This window comes from Euprymna scolopes, chromosome 17, assembly GCF_053919585.1.
Source record: "Euprymna scolopes isolate OS-2025 chromosome 17, ASM5391958v1, whole genome shotgun sequence".
NCBI lineage: Eukaryota > Metazoa > Mollusca > Cephalopoda > Sepiida > Sepiolidae > Euprymna > Euprymna scolopes.
Window position 1 is genome coordinate 63,398,361 of NC_136498.1, and position 15,185 is coordinate 63,413,545.

Sequence of the window (15,185 nt, forward strand, 5' to 3'; positions counted from 1 at the left end):
GATTGCGTTGCTGGAAGCGTTCCAGGTCTTTTGTATCGCTTCTGTACAAGGTCCATGTTTTAAAAGCATAAAGAAGTGTGGAGAGCACTACTGCATTGAAAACCACGATTATTATACAATGAACTTTGTTTGTGTTCGTTCCCTATGGACTCTTAAACGGCTGAGCCAATTAAATTTTTTTTTACACAAATATACTTTATGTGTCTGGTAGTACTCTTAAATTTTGTATCGGAATGTCTTCGATAAGTATCATTACTCACAAAAAATCCGACGAAAGAAGGAACATGCGATTTTGACTAAAGTTAACGCCTTATACAGCCTTTCATCACAAGTGAATTTAAGAAGTTTTATTACTGCATATCGAGAAAGGCCCGGCATATAAAGTGAACAGTTGCTCCTTTGATATGACAGAAGCGCGTTCGAAATGAATGTTCCCGTTTAGTGCCCAATTGAAGCAAAATACTTGACTTTTGCATTTTAAACTTTAATTCGAGCCATTGTATAAAAATACTTTTATAAAAGCAACAGTAGGTTCTCTACAGTGCAATGTAGACTACAATGTATTGTGGGAAGACATGTGAATCTTCCTCCTGGTGTGCCGTCGTAGGTCCTCAACTAGAACAGACAATCGATTTGATTGAAAAAAAATTTCACCGATTTCGATCACAATGAAATATGGAAGTGTGGAACTTTCATTAATCATCATTCAATCCTGGGTAAGGTCGGGTCTTCCTGCTAGTAGGCAATAAAAATTGCAAATTTTATAACACAGGTTATAACATGCTGGATGTAACATTTGTCGGAAACATCGATCATACAATGTGGAGACAAAAGGCACAAGTCCACTTTAACCCAATGGAAGTTCTATTTTTATTTATTTTTCATTTTATTTTATTCGTTTATTTATTTATTTTTTCTTTGAAGAGTTATACAAACGAAAAGGGAAGTTAACGTTGAAGATCTGTCAACGGTTATCTTCGGATGAGAATAGTCGATGCTTGAGTGCCCAGTGGAGTAGGAAGCGAGAGAGAAGGAACGTCTTTCCTTGTTCGTTCCAGGATTATTTTTTTTTATTGACCAACCGTGATTTCCAAAGCGGCTGAAATAGTTCTTCAGGGGACAGATGAAATTAATCCGACCTGCAAGCTGATTGATCAGTGTATAAATCGTTTAGCAGGGACAAGTCTTGGTACTTATGCAACTATGTTACCGCGCTGAAATAATACCGTTATTATGTAGAAAACCATTATTATAAGGGTTTTTTTGTTAACTATTCTGCACTTTCACTTAACAATTTAATAAACAAAAAAATATCGTAAAAATTGAATTTAACGCGAAAATAATTTTTTTAATCGCCCGATAACATACATGCGTAAGCACACAAGTTTTTATTCCTGGCAGCTACATCTCTACAGTGAAGAGGTGGGATTCTGCTGCTAGTTGGTCGGAGATATTTGCATTGTAGCAGGGAAAAATTCATGTTGACACACGGGTTCCTGTTGGTTCAAAGTTAAGCAACGTTGAGCTTGGCCAGTACTAAAATGGGTGACCATTTACGAATTTCAATGCTGTACGTGCTCTCCGCTTATCTCAGCGTTGCTTCCAGTTGTCTAGCACTTCTTCTTGCCACCGGACTCGAGCAGTTCCGATTTAGGAGGGTATGGCTGGATATTGCGCAAGCCTTGCCTCACAATTACACGCGCAGCTACCCTTAAAGGGTGTATCCATTGTCTCTAAAACTAAACGGAAGTATCGTAGCATGGGGACAAGGTGTACAAATGCGGTAAATTTATCATGATCACATTCTAACATGTTAATTCCTTGCCTAATTTCGTAAAGTTTAAAAAGGACGTTGAATTGCAAGCGATTGGTGTTATTTAACGAGACGCGAGTTAAGTGCGTGTGTGTGTGCGTGAGTTTTACGAATGTCGCGGTTACAGGGGAAAATCGCCAGTTGTCGGATTTGTCATACCCCAAGAAAGCGAAAAGGTCGCGACATTATGGTTCGTTCCATCATGAAAATGGATGAAATCGTGTGAATAATTCAAGAAAAAAGAAAAACGAAACAAACAAAACATAAAAACTTACGTCTCCACGTGACCACGAATGTTTAATTGCTACATAAAGTAAATATCAAGGAAAAAAAAAAGGCGGGAAGAGACAACGATCTTTTTTAGATAAACAGATTAGGATTGATGCAACATATCAAGTTGTTTGGACTTATTAAAAGGTTAAACCGTTACTGTCTGTTTACTTGCCTCCTCACGAGGGCAAAGTTAGACACAATGTTATATTTTTTTAATGTGAAAAGATATCTACTCCCCCCCCCGCCCCGAAAACAAGCACTTCACCTTGCTTGTAATAAACGAGTATCCGATTATGAAGAAGGTGGGCTCTCTCTCTACTGAGCTAGAAAGTTACTTACGACTGAGAGTATCCTGTACCTCTAGAAGGTCACCATTCGCCCATGTATAGAGCATTGTTGCCACATTTGAACTGGTGCATCTGCTACTAGTCTCTTACTCCTAGACAAGGTTCAAAAGAGAGTCGCCAACCTAATAGGTCTTGCACTGTCAGCTAGGCTTCAATTGCTGTCCCATCGACGAAATGTTGCATCCCTCTGCCTGTTTTACAAGTATTTTAGTGGTAGGTGCTCCGACGAACTACGAGCCCTATTGCGTCGACCCCCGATAAACCCGACAAGCAGCAAAATCTCGCCCCATACACAGTAGAAATCCTCAGATGTAAGAAAGTTTTATATTCTTATAGTTTCTTCCCTCGGACTGCTAGACTTTGGAATTCCCTTCTAGGCTCTAACTTCGCTGACTGTGCTGACATGCAGAAGTTCTAATGTAATGTAAACAGACATCTTGCTGCTCAACTCCCAACATAGTACCTCTGCAAATTATGTCACAGATAGTAGCCCCCTAAATCAAAGTGACTCTGTGCTTTGTTTGGGGTGAAAATGCAATACAAAAATTCACTAGTTACAGAGTCAGTCCGTATATTGACGAAGAATCTTGACTCAATCCCGGAAATGGTCGAAGCAGTTTACGATGTAAAAGCCACGAATAACGAAAACAATGTAAAAAGATTGACGACACTAAACACGCGAAGAGTTTTAAAAAAAAATTTAGTTTAAATTAGCTCTTGGCATTTTAAAAATGGCCTGGGTAACCGTGTCGACATTTTCTGTTCGAGGCGCTTCATGCAGTAAGCAATACACTTTATTCACCCTAAAGATAAGAGGTGAGGTCTGGAAAAGTGGATCTCCTAGGAATATCCAAAACGAAGATCTCAGCCCGACAGATAAAAGACCACCAAAATGACCCATTTTCTGTCGGACTAATTGTCAAGATAAAGACATCGATGTTCGCGATGACAAGGTTATGCGAAACGACCAACATTTTTTACTTGACTATATATCGCTGGACTATATATCGCTTGACTATATATCGCTTGACTATATATCGCTTGACTATATATCGCTGGAAGCCAACTTCTTTGCTCGGGTTTTTCTTATGAACTTAAATAAAAACTTCGCAAAATCAGTTTCCAAGTTATCATTTAAATTTTTTAAAATTAACTTCTTCCTTTTTTATAAAACGTGTTTATTGATATTTTGTTTAACACTTCAGTCAACAGCGGGGGTAAAGTTATCACCGCTGTTTGTTCGATAGATTTTAGGGCAACATTAATTATATGAAAAAAAAGAACTACTAAACAGATATCCACAAAATTTGATAGTGAGGGATTGGTAATGTTCTGGATTTATCTAATTCATTTTGAACAAGTTCTATTGACCTAATGTTGCCTGGGATACATTTCATTCATTTTTTGTTTTTGTAAATATTTCTATTTTCTATAACCTGAGCATTCCTTTCTTTTTTTTTGTTTGTTTGTTTGTTTGTTTTTTTAAGTAGCCAAGCTAAAACTGAATCTGACTTAATAAGAACGAAAGAAAGACTTGAGCAAAAAAAAAAAAAAGAATTAAAGTTATTCCCTTAGCTATTTTTTCTTTTACAATAACTGTTAAAGAAATTGCTACGTATCAGAAAAGATACACCAATAACATGGTACATCAATAACAAATAAAAATTGGCTAGCCAGAATCTAAATTTTATTTGCCAGCTGAAATGCTACTAAGGTGCAACTTCGAAAGTCCGGCAAACATTATTTTATGTATGAGATTTTTTTTCTTAGGAAGAATAGAAAGTACGTGACTTTCGTGTGATTTGTTTTGTTAGCAACGGTAATAAATCCATTAAATGTTATGCTGACACGGCTCTTAGTTCATTTTTCCTCTATATAGGTTATCTACACTAAAGGAGGTCGATGAACTTTAGCGTATGTATGCAGTTCAGAGAGTGCAAGCTACTTTAAATTTAAATATGTGGGTCTTTTCGGCTTAATGCCCGACACGTCGAGAGATTAACACAAAATTGCAAACTATGTACTGGTTAAATATAATTAACAACTATTGAAACTGACCTCGACTGGTTATGAAAGAATAACTAGGTTAGTTCAATAAAATTTCGAACTATTGAAGCAAATCTCCGCCCGTTAAATGAAATTTCGAACTATTAAACCTAATCTCTGTTCGTTGAATGAAATTTCGAACTATTGAAGCTAATCCCTGTCCATTAAATGAAATTTCGAACTATTAAACCTAATGTCTGCCCGATAAATGAAATTTCGAACTATTGAAGCTAATCGCTGTCAGATAAATCAAAATTAAACCTTATCCTCGAGTGGCCTTCGGGCCTTGATAAGTGATGGCTCCCTTGTTAAAAAAAAAAGAGCTGTAATAACTATTAAGTGCTGTTAGCCTCTAAAATTAGATTTATCAGAGCTGAAATTTTCAAGACCATTTTATATTCTTCTCTAATTGGATTCCCCCCCCCCGCCGCTTTCCACAGACACCGTCTCTATGCCCTTTCGACATACGCGTATACACATCGCTATATGCCACTAGTGTTTCTGTATATAATCGCAAGAAACGTAAAAAAGTTGCAACTAGAACATACTGTTGTTAATCAATTCAAACTAAACGCTCGTACTGTGACGACCACACCACTGTCTTTTAAACAAGCTAGCATCTTAAAGCTTTGTTTTACAATTATTTTAATGGAAAATGCTCTGACAAATTCCAAGCCCGTGTACTCCCTCTATGTACCTATTTACTATGCCTCCCCACGGGACAGAGTTAGACACCAGGGTCGTTTTTTAACGCGGAGAAAAGGTACAAAAATAAAAATTGTCTCAGTCGTGAAGGATTTCTCCTCCACCGAAAGAGAACAAGAAATAGAAGTGCAGCATCTGAAGAACAGATACTACACTTTGATCTTGTCCCGAAGATGTAAATACCCCCAACTAACCCAGCAAAACCCAACACCTACACTGTAGAGATCCCTAGGTACCGAAAAGCCTTATTCTCAAACAGTTTCTTTCCCCGAACTGCTAGACTTTGGAATTCCCTCGCAGGTCCCTGTTTTCCTGACTGCACTAACATGCAGAAGTTTAAATGCAATGCGAACAGACACCTTGCTGCTCAACTCCTCACATAGTATCCCCGCAAATGTTGTGTCCAATAGTAGCCTCCTGTATCCAAGTGACAGTGCGCATTGTCTGAGATGAAAAACCAGTAAAAAAAAAAAAAAAGATACGAGTGTAAAAGAAACATCATCAAAAATACAATGCGTGGCCAACCAACTGGTATTATTGAAACAAAGAAAGACAGTGCTTCAACTAATCCGCAAAATTCTCGGCGAGGACTACCTGCTTTTTACTAGTAACGCACACATGTATATATATATATATATATATATATATATATATATATATATATATATATATATATATATATATATATATATCGATTCATTTGATGCATCGATAGATAGTGAGGGAAGATAAAGTAAATATATCGATTATTACCTGATGCTCAGCTAGCGACTACTTGTACCGCTAAATACATTTTCTCCAGATAAAATAAAAAAAAAGAAGGATTTTATTTCGATATCGCTTGCTTTGTGTTTGAAGTAAATGGTATACCCTCTTCCGAACCAGGACATAACACAAGGACAATTTTTTGGAGGGAGGGGGGGGGCTCTTTTATTATTAGAATAATTGTTTAAAAAATCCACCCCCCCCCCCATTTTGTGGACCCCCTACCTAAAAAAGGAAGGCAATAAATATGGATACAAACATTATACAATCAATGTGTAATATGTTCGGTCTAGGGGAGGAGGGGGCTTTCTTTTAAGGCATTATATACTATTTTCGGGGAGGGAGATACCTAGATGCATCCTCATTTGTGAGGGAATGCCGACAGAACTATACAGCTATCTTTGTTTTCCCATCCAGGTGCCCCTTTCTGAAAAGCTCTATTTCACTGCATTAAGAAAGAGGCTTTAGGTTAAACTTTGCCCTCGCGGGGAGCGAAATAAATTGTGCCACTACTTTTATCTGAGCCGCTTATTAGCAGCTACAGCAGTTGCTTCTATACTTAGGACTGCGATCAATATCATTATGCTGCAACAATAATGTAGAAACATTGGCGGCTGTGGTCAAATCCAGCTTAGAATTGATCATTTAAAGATTTAAAAAAAAATTTTTTAAAAACATAACTTTTTTTTCTTAAAATAATTGACGCTACACAATCTTCTTATTCCCTTCTTTTCCTTTTTCTTCTTCTTCTTTCAACTGATAATATCTCGAAACTTGCGTTTACTATTTACCGGCTTCTGACTTCCAAGAAGCGAGTTTAATCTAGAAAAAAAAGCTAGCCTTCCCCCCTCCCATGAGGTGCTATGAAAAAAAAAAAAAAAAGCAAAGACCAGGCATGTTATTACATAAAATTGTCTCATTCCGAAGAATTTAAAAATCGAAAAAATAAATAAATAAGTAAAAATGTTTCCTTTAAGGGAGGCACGCATCATATGCAAATATTTTTTTCCATGTGTAGAAAAATCCACTGAACAGAAAAGGGCCTTCGATTGGACCAGCTCAAATGGACCATAATTCCCTGGTTGGATTATTTGACGTATTCTACTGAGCTTGTTAAATTCTAAATTGCCAAGTATCCATACTGGACTCTGAATTTCTAATTAATCTATATATCTATGAAAGTGAGAATGTGTGTGTGTGTGTGTGTGTGTGTGTGTGTGTGTGTGTGTGTGTGTGTGAAGATACTTCTCAACCTATATACTCAATGAATTTTTTATCTACAAAGTTGAAATTTTGTATATAGGATATTCAGACATGTGGAAAATTTTTAATCGGTTTTAATCCGGTAAAAAAAGGGCTGCTAAGGGTTTAAAATTTTAAAATTGATACATCATGGGGGTCACCGGATTTTTATCTGTTTGTCAACTGTTTCCCGAATGCGCATGCGTGAATTATTCACAGGACAGATTACTTATGTTAAGAATAAGTATGTTTGAAAACACTTTTTAAAGATCGTGCCAAGCTAGTTATCGTACTTGAGTCACTGTTTTTAGGTTTTGGCTTCGATCTCAGCTCGAGTATTTTTTTTTTTTTTACTTACAAGAAGTGAACTGTTTAGAAAAAACATGATACTCGCATGCACACGTTTCTGTTTCTTTCCGGTTTTTTTTTGTTTGTTTTTTGTTTTTACTTCATTTTTTTAAAGGAATTTAACGTTACGTTTAATAACCACAGTATTTCTCTTCATAATAAATAAGAATTCTGCAATAATCAAAATATAATATTTATTTTATAATATTTATTTTACGACCGGGCAACACCGGGCGGCTTACTAGAAGTAAATAATAGTAAATAGTCTGTCTCTACTGATATATAAAAATAACTGTGTCTGTTTTCGTTCCCTATGGACTCAAAAACGGCTGGGGCGATTTTTTTTGAAATTTCACACGAAGACTGGCAGTGTTCTTAGATAGGATTTGTATCGGAATGTCTTGGATAAGTATGGATAATCGAAATAATCCGATGAAAGAAAGAACAGTTCGATTTTGACCAAAGTCAACACCTTAAACAGCCTAAGATCACAAGTGTATTTGAAAAGTTTTATTACCACACAAGTCGAGAGGCCCGAAATATAAAATCAACAGTAGGCTCTTTGATATGACAAGGGCGCGTTCGAAATGAATGTTTCTGTTTAGAGCACAATTGCACTATGATACTTGACTTTTAAATTTGAAACATTCATTCAAGCCATTATATATAAAAAAAATATTAAGTACACAGTAGGTTCTCTACAGTGCAATGTAGAATACAATATATTGTGGACTATGTCAGTGCGGGGAGGCATGTGACACTTCCTCCGGGTGCACCGCGATGGGTCCCCAACTAGAGCCGGCAATCAATCGATTTGGTTGTAAAATGAGCGATTTCACCGATTTCGATGATAAAACAATATGGGAAACATTCGTTGATCATCATTTTATCCCAGGCAACGTTGGGTCTCCCTGCTAGTCGTAAATAATAGTGGAAAAAAAATAATAGCTATAAATAAAAGAATAAATATAAATAAAAGAATAATAAATAAAAGAATAATTAGAAATAATAATTATCCAGTGTGTAAATCGCATTATCTCGATAAACACACGCACACACACACACGCACACACACACGCACACACACACACACACACACACGCACGCACGCACGCACGAGAAGTGGTTTCATAATTTTATTAATATAGATCGTGAAGTATTTATGGTAGCGGTGATGCGATTCGAACGAATGCTAAAGAACGACTAGCTTGAATAACCACCCTCTTTCTTTCTCCGCTTTGTTTGGATACACTCTTTCTTCTTCACTTCCAAAAGCAAGTAAAGTTTTCACAGGAATGTGTTAAGTCAATATTTTCCAACCGACCAACTCCAAAATCTAACAAGCCTATGCCAAACTAATAAACTTTATAAAGCGGTGGTGACCTGATCAACTAAATCAGATGTCTTCAGAGATCAAACTCGGCACACATATCAGAAGACCCAAGAACCTATGCTCACAGCGTCCCCCTCTCCTTCCGGGCATTTAAAATAAAAAAGAATACTAAAAAAAAAAAAAACAATTCACGTACAAGCTTTTCTCATCTCGCGCATATCTATACACGCACGAATAAGAACAAAGTACACCAACAGGTCATTCTGCCCAATACTACTGTTTATTATTCATACACGCATATTTAACAATATATGTATATATAAGAAAAAATAAGGTTTATAATCTCTCTCTCTCTCTCTCTCTCTCTCTCTCTCTCTCTCTCTCTCTCTCTCTCTCTCTCTCTCTTATATATATATATATATATATATATATATATATATATATATATATATATATATTTCCATTTCCACTGGATCTCTTGAAAGCTATTTTATTATGAAGGCACCTGATATATGCGCACACCCACAAATATACGTGTGCGTGTGTGTTAAAAAAGTAACAATGATTTACTTTCTATAACATAAAATCCAAATTTGGAAAATTTGAATAAACATCACGTAAAGAAAACAAAATAAATATACCCTTTTTTTTCCATGGACCTCAAGGTGCCGTGAAATTAACTTGGGAATCCTTGATATAGATTGTGTAAAGCAAAGCAGTGTTTCCCAACCCCCTTTTTTTTTACCTTCGTGGCTCTTTTTCAATAATAGTAGTGTCACAAGGAATTCCTACATAAAAAAAATATTTTATAATGTTTATTTATTTCTCCCTTATAATGCAAGCAATATTGTTTTTTTTTTTTTTGTTTTTTTTTTTTAATTATTTTTTATAACCGGTTTATGCAACAAAATAAAAGAAAACATTTTTCTCAAATGTATCTTTTGTATTTATTGGCTTCCCCGCGAGAGTAAAATGTGCCACAAGGTAGTTTTTAATGTGGGAGGGGGGACGGACCAGCTTCCCGGATAGAGGCACTCTCGTAATAGGCAAAAATACGATATTTTTAGTTACTCCCACGTTAGATTACGGACAAATTAACTTAAGAACAGAACACCAGAACAGATACTACACTTGGATCTTTTGATGAAAAATCAACACATTTTTCTGAAAACTAATTCAAAAATTTGTTTCTTTTCTCTCCATTTTATTCACAATAATAACTAAAACAATTTATAAAAAAAGGTAATAGCAATCGAAATAATAGTTTAAATAAAGGGGTCTGTTTGAAATGCCGTGCAGATTCCAGAGTTTGACAAGATACACGTGAAGAAGATCGGAGGTTACATCGACCGAAACGGTGTGAAAATAACACTCAAGATGAGAACAGTAGTCCGAATAAACCAAATAATACGAACAAAAATATATTGGACCAGAATGAAATGCGATTTTTCAATGTGACACTCGGTCTATTCATTAAAATCTCTTGAAGGAACCTTGGCAAGTTTTTTAAGGTTTCGGCGGAACCCTGGTTGGTGGGAACCTTGGTGTAAATAGCTTCTTTATTTTCACTCAATTTTATTGCAGTTAGATCCCACGCGTGTGTACAACCGACACAGTCGCGCCCAGACATTTACCAGTGTCTGCCTCGCACAACACAACACACTCATACACACGCACCTGTCCGTGCGTTCACAGGATGCATAGTTGTTGGACGACGCCAACGGAGCGACTGCAGTTCGTATTAAGAGCGAAAGGAGAGGAGGGGGGGGGGCTTCGGACTCGGATTCCCATCCTTTCTTAATAACTACCAAGAAACGATTTGCAGAGTGGTTGCAATAGAATCAATAGATAAAAAAAACAAAAAAGGACTGCTCTATAGAAGAGAACCCATATCGAGCCGAATGTTTCCGATTGCGAGTTACGGAACAAACCTAAAATGTGTGAAGTAATCTACGATTTGAAAGCCGCGAAAATATATATATATATATCAACCTGGTTTAATGTCGTCTGCCGTTTTATGTGTATATATATATATATATATATATATATATATATATATATATATATATATATATATATATTGACATTACAAGGCCGCGTTCGAAGTGAATGATTCTGTTTAAAGCACAATTAAAACATGATACTTGACTTTTGTATTTTAAACTTTAAAGTAAGCTATTATATATAAAATAATTTTATAAAATCAATAGTAGGTTCTCTACAGTGCAATATAGACTACAATAGATTGTGAAGTTAGTCAGTGGGGTGAGGCATGTGAAGTTTCCTCCAGGTGCATCGCGATGGATCTTCAATTAGAGCAGGTAATCAATCAATTTGATTGAAAAAATGGACTATTTCATCGATTTCGATGACAATAAAAATATGGGAGTGTGAAACATTTATCGATCATCATTCAATCCCGGACAACGTCGGGTCACCCTGCTAGTTGCTGTATAAGCCAATTCTTACGCTATTTAAAAGAAAACAAAAAAACATTGCTTCATGTAATTTTGGTACTAATGTTTTTTCGGCGATGGCTATTTACGGTCTGTTCCGTAAACCGCAACACCTGAGACCGGACAGATATTATTTAGATTAAGTGTGGATTCGATTTGCCGCTTTGGTTTAAAGTTACGATTTACTGCAGCAGTTTACGATATTTCTGGTATTTTCGTCATCTTAGGCCTTTACTTAATCAATCGCGGATGATTCACATTTGCTGTGGATCTGTGACGCGATTTATTCGCACGTATATATACTAAAGTTTAGTTAATCAACGTTTGTTTCCTTAGGGTTTTTTTTTTTAATTGTTTTTTGCTTTGTTTTTTGTTTTTGTTTTTTTTTGTTTGTTTTTTTACATTTTCTATATGTTTTAAGCATCCCTATATCTGTTTTACAAATATTTTACTGGAATGCGCTCTGGTGCACTTGGAGACACTTGAACTCCCTCGATATAAATACCTCTAACAACCCCGACAAGCAACAAAGTCCCACCCCTACACTGTAGAGATCCTTAGATACCGGAAAATCTTCTATTCTAATTGCTCGAATTATTAGACTTTGGAACTCTCTCTCTCTCTCTCTCTCTCTCTCTCTCTCTCTCTCTCTCTCTCTCTCTCTCTCTCTTGTCCTTGCTTCTCGGACTGTACTGACATGGAGTTCAAGTGTAATGTTAATAGGCATCTCGCTGCTCAACTCCCTACATAGGATTCCTGTAGCTTTTATTCCAAATAGTAAACCCTCACGTCCAAGTGGTAGTGTGCCTTGTTTGAGGTGAGAATCAGAAAAAAAAAAAAAAATTAACATCTCTTTTTAATTTTCGGAAAAGGTTAAGTTTTTTTTTAGTTTTTTTAGTCTATTTTAATTGTTCTACTTAGTTGCTGTCTACAATTTATTCAAGCTAATCTTCTCGTATTAAAGTTCTGCTTATATCTCTCACCCTATGTTGTTTGCCCCTCTCTTATTTTATACAGTGCCCTTACCTCCTCTCTCTCTCTCTCTCTCTCTCTCTCTCTCTCTCTCTCTCTCTCTCTACATAGTCCCTTTTTACTTGCCGCCCACCGAGGGCAGAGTTAGACACAAAGTCGGTTTTTAATATGAGAAAAATCCCATATTGAAACGTGTCTGACACAAGTGTGAAGTTTAAATATGATTTTGAAGCCATTAAAATGCCGCTTCGAAAGTAAAAGATCCTGTTGGCTAGAATTAAATTTCATAGACCAAAGTCTCTCTTTGTTTCATTGTACTTCAACTGAAGTTCTCAAAAATCAAGGGACTGCCTCCCTATGGGCTAACACTTGATCTTTATATGATCAACATAGATATTCGATTGTCCTGTTTGTTTTTCATTACTTCTCAAATATTGAGTTATTTTATGCCCCCCCCCCTCCAAAAAAAAAGATAATCATTTTTTTTTCGGCGCCACTGTTATACAAAAGAAGTTTAAAAGGGGGTATTTAATGTTTTCATAAAATAAAACTGTGCCACTACTTAATTTTTCAGCGAAGGTACATATTAGACAACAAAGGTTCCTCCCGAAACCCCCTCTTCATGTTAAAAATGGGTTTCTAATACGTAATAACATTTTATTTCCAGGAGGTTAGAAACAAGCTCAGGTGTAGATTTGATGAAAATGTTTCTGTGGAAGGAACGGGATTCGAACTTTGAACACCCACGTGTTTCAGTTCGTTTCATTAACCATTTAGCCACACCCACCCACTTACACCTTCACATTATTACAGTAGAACGGCAGGATACGGCATTAACCTGTTCCGGGGTTGGGGTCGTTAGGTGAAATCGCTGTATGGCGGGGCCTAAGCAAAATTTTATAGAGTGCATGTTAAAAATTAGTAACAAAATGCAGTACAGTATATATGCATATAATCAAATAACATTGTAAATATCAGTGTAAGGCGGGGCAAATACCGCAACCAGGGGCCGGAAAAAAACATCGTATTCCACATCGTAACCTGAGAAAAACGTGTCCTACGGCCACCGTATCCCGGGGTTCTACTGTATTATTATTTAGAAGTTCATTTTTAATATGACGGGATAGGATTGCTATTTTGTTCCTACAAAAAAATTTAAGTAAAAGAAGTCGAACTGTTGCATTATGGTAAGTTAGGATGTAGTGTTGTAGTGCGTGTATTGAACTTGTGATGCATGGCAGGGTGATCTGACCACCTCACGCTTGAATGCTGTTGCACAACTTACGTGGGAGAGAGAGAGAGAGAGAGAGAGAGAGAGAGGTGTCATTCATTTGGTGATTGTTGTTGGCGTCATCGTCGTCACACAGGCTGGCGACAGGACGGACACTTTATTTACGGAACGAGAAGGAGGCAGCAGAGGAGGAGACGAAAGAGGGGGAGGTTCCCTTCTTGCGCACCTCCTCGGGCAAACTCGCACCGTTTGCCCTCGACTCTCGCATTTATCGCTCTCGCTTGGCTCGAAGAAGTACAGTTTGAAAAGTTATCGCATACTTTCCGGATTACATTACATTATTTTTTTTTTCAGTCGCAGAACAGAAGGAAATATTTTTAAAAAGCAAAATAGTTTGTTGGTGAGTTAATTTCTTCTTTTCAATTTTACTTTAAAAAACAAACAAACAAAAAAAGGCTCTTCGAGATTTGGTGTATTACGGTACTGATAAGAATGGTCATCCAGTCAATTGTCAATTCTTATGGATTCAAGTACAGACTGTTAACTGAGAATCATCACGATTCAGTCCCGGAAATGGTCGAATCAGTTTATGATTTGAAAGACAGTTTTGAGAGGAGAGACTGCAAACAGAGCACAGAGGCATGTTAATGGTTTCATTTTTTATTATTATTATTATTATTTGTGTAGTTTACGGGTCGTGCTGAAATAATTGCGTTATTTAGAAAGCCATTAATTATATGGTGGAGAGGGTTTCGTTTTAAGTGTTGTGTACTTTCACATAACAATAATAATAAAAGGGGGTGCTTATGCACTTATGTTACCGTGTTATTTTTTAGATAGTATTTTCAAGTTTTATATCTTTTTATTATTAAATTGTTAGGCGAAAGTACAGAATAGTTACAAAACACTGTTCTCTCTTCTGACTAATTTATAACTAAGAAAACTGCAATTTTACCCAATTTTCCGTAAAAAATTACTTTTAACTATAAATAACTTCCTACTCAATGACTTTTCAGAATTTTTCGATATATTACTATCTTCGACATGAAAATTAAGTGCGTAATAGTGTGTTCGCTGAAAACGATATATTTGGGAAAAAATCGATCTGTAAATTCTATCTTAACAAGCACCATGATTTCTATCTAAATATATATATATATATATATATATATATATATATATATATATATATATATATAATATACTACGGTCTGTAAACTGCACAAGTACCCAAAACAGAGATATCATCAGTTACGTAATAGCAATACTGCAACAGTAACGATAGCCTTTTGATGATATTCGGAATTCCAACGATTTAAATTTCGTTTTTCACTTCACAAACACCGGCTGTCGTAAAACTTTTACTTGATAATGTTTCTGATCATCTTAGGCAAACTCATTTTGAACTTTGGAATTTACAATCTTATATTAATCAGGCAGTATGGCACAAGGTCAAGTGTTTTTGCTTAACATGTTTCGATACTTATGTATTTTTGGTACCGTGTTGAAATAATAACTTTATTTCGAAAGCCATTTTTAACATGGGAAAGGGAGGGGGTTTTGTATGTATTCTGTGCTTCCACCTGAAAATTTGATTAAAAAAAAAAAAGATCTCGTGAAAAGTGAATTTAACCTGAAAAAACTATTTAAAAAT

General features: G+C 36.0%; 2 protein-coding genes across 8 annotated transcripts in view; one reads left to right on the forward strand and one right to left on the reverse strand.

Annotated features, from left to right (window-relative positions):
- Window positions 1-15,185, reverse strand: part of LOC145296757 (uncharacterized) — a 485,527-nt gene that overhangs the window by 244,266 nt on the left and 226,076 nt on the right. The gene's annotated exons all lie outside the window — the stretch shown is intronic.
- LOC145296756 (adhesion G protein-coupled receptor L4-like) overlaps window positions 1-15,185 on the forward strand; it is a 700,831-nt gene that overhangs the window by 66,035 nt on the left and 619,611 nt on the right. Inside the window, exon 1 of one of the 7 annotated variants that reach the window (XM_080142798.1) lies at window positions 13,502-13,931. The exons of the other annotated variants lie outside the window; for them this stretch is intronic. The gene's annotated coding sequence lies outside the window, so the exon portion shown is untranslated. Of the gene's footprint in view, window positions 1-13,501; window positions 13,932-15,185 lie in introns of those variants that run through there. 7 annotated transcript variants of the gene reach the window in all.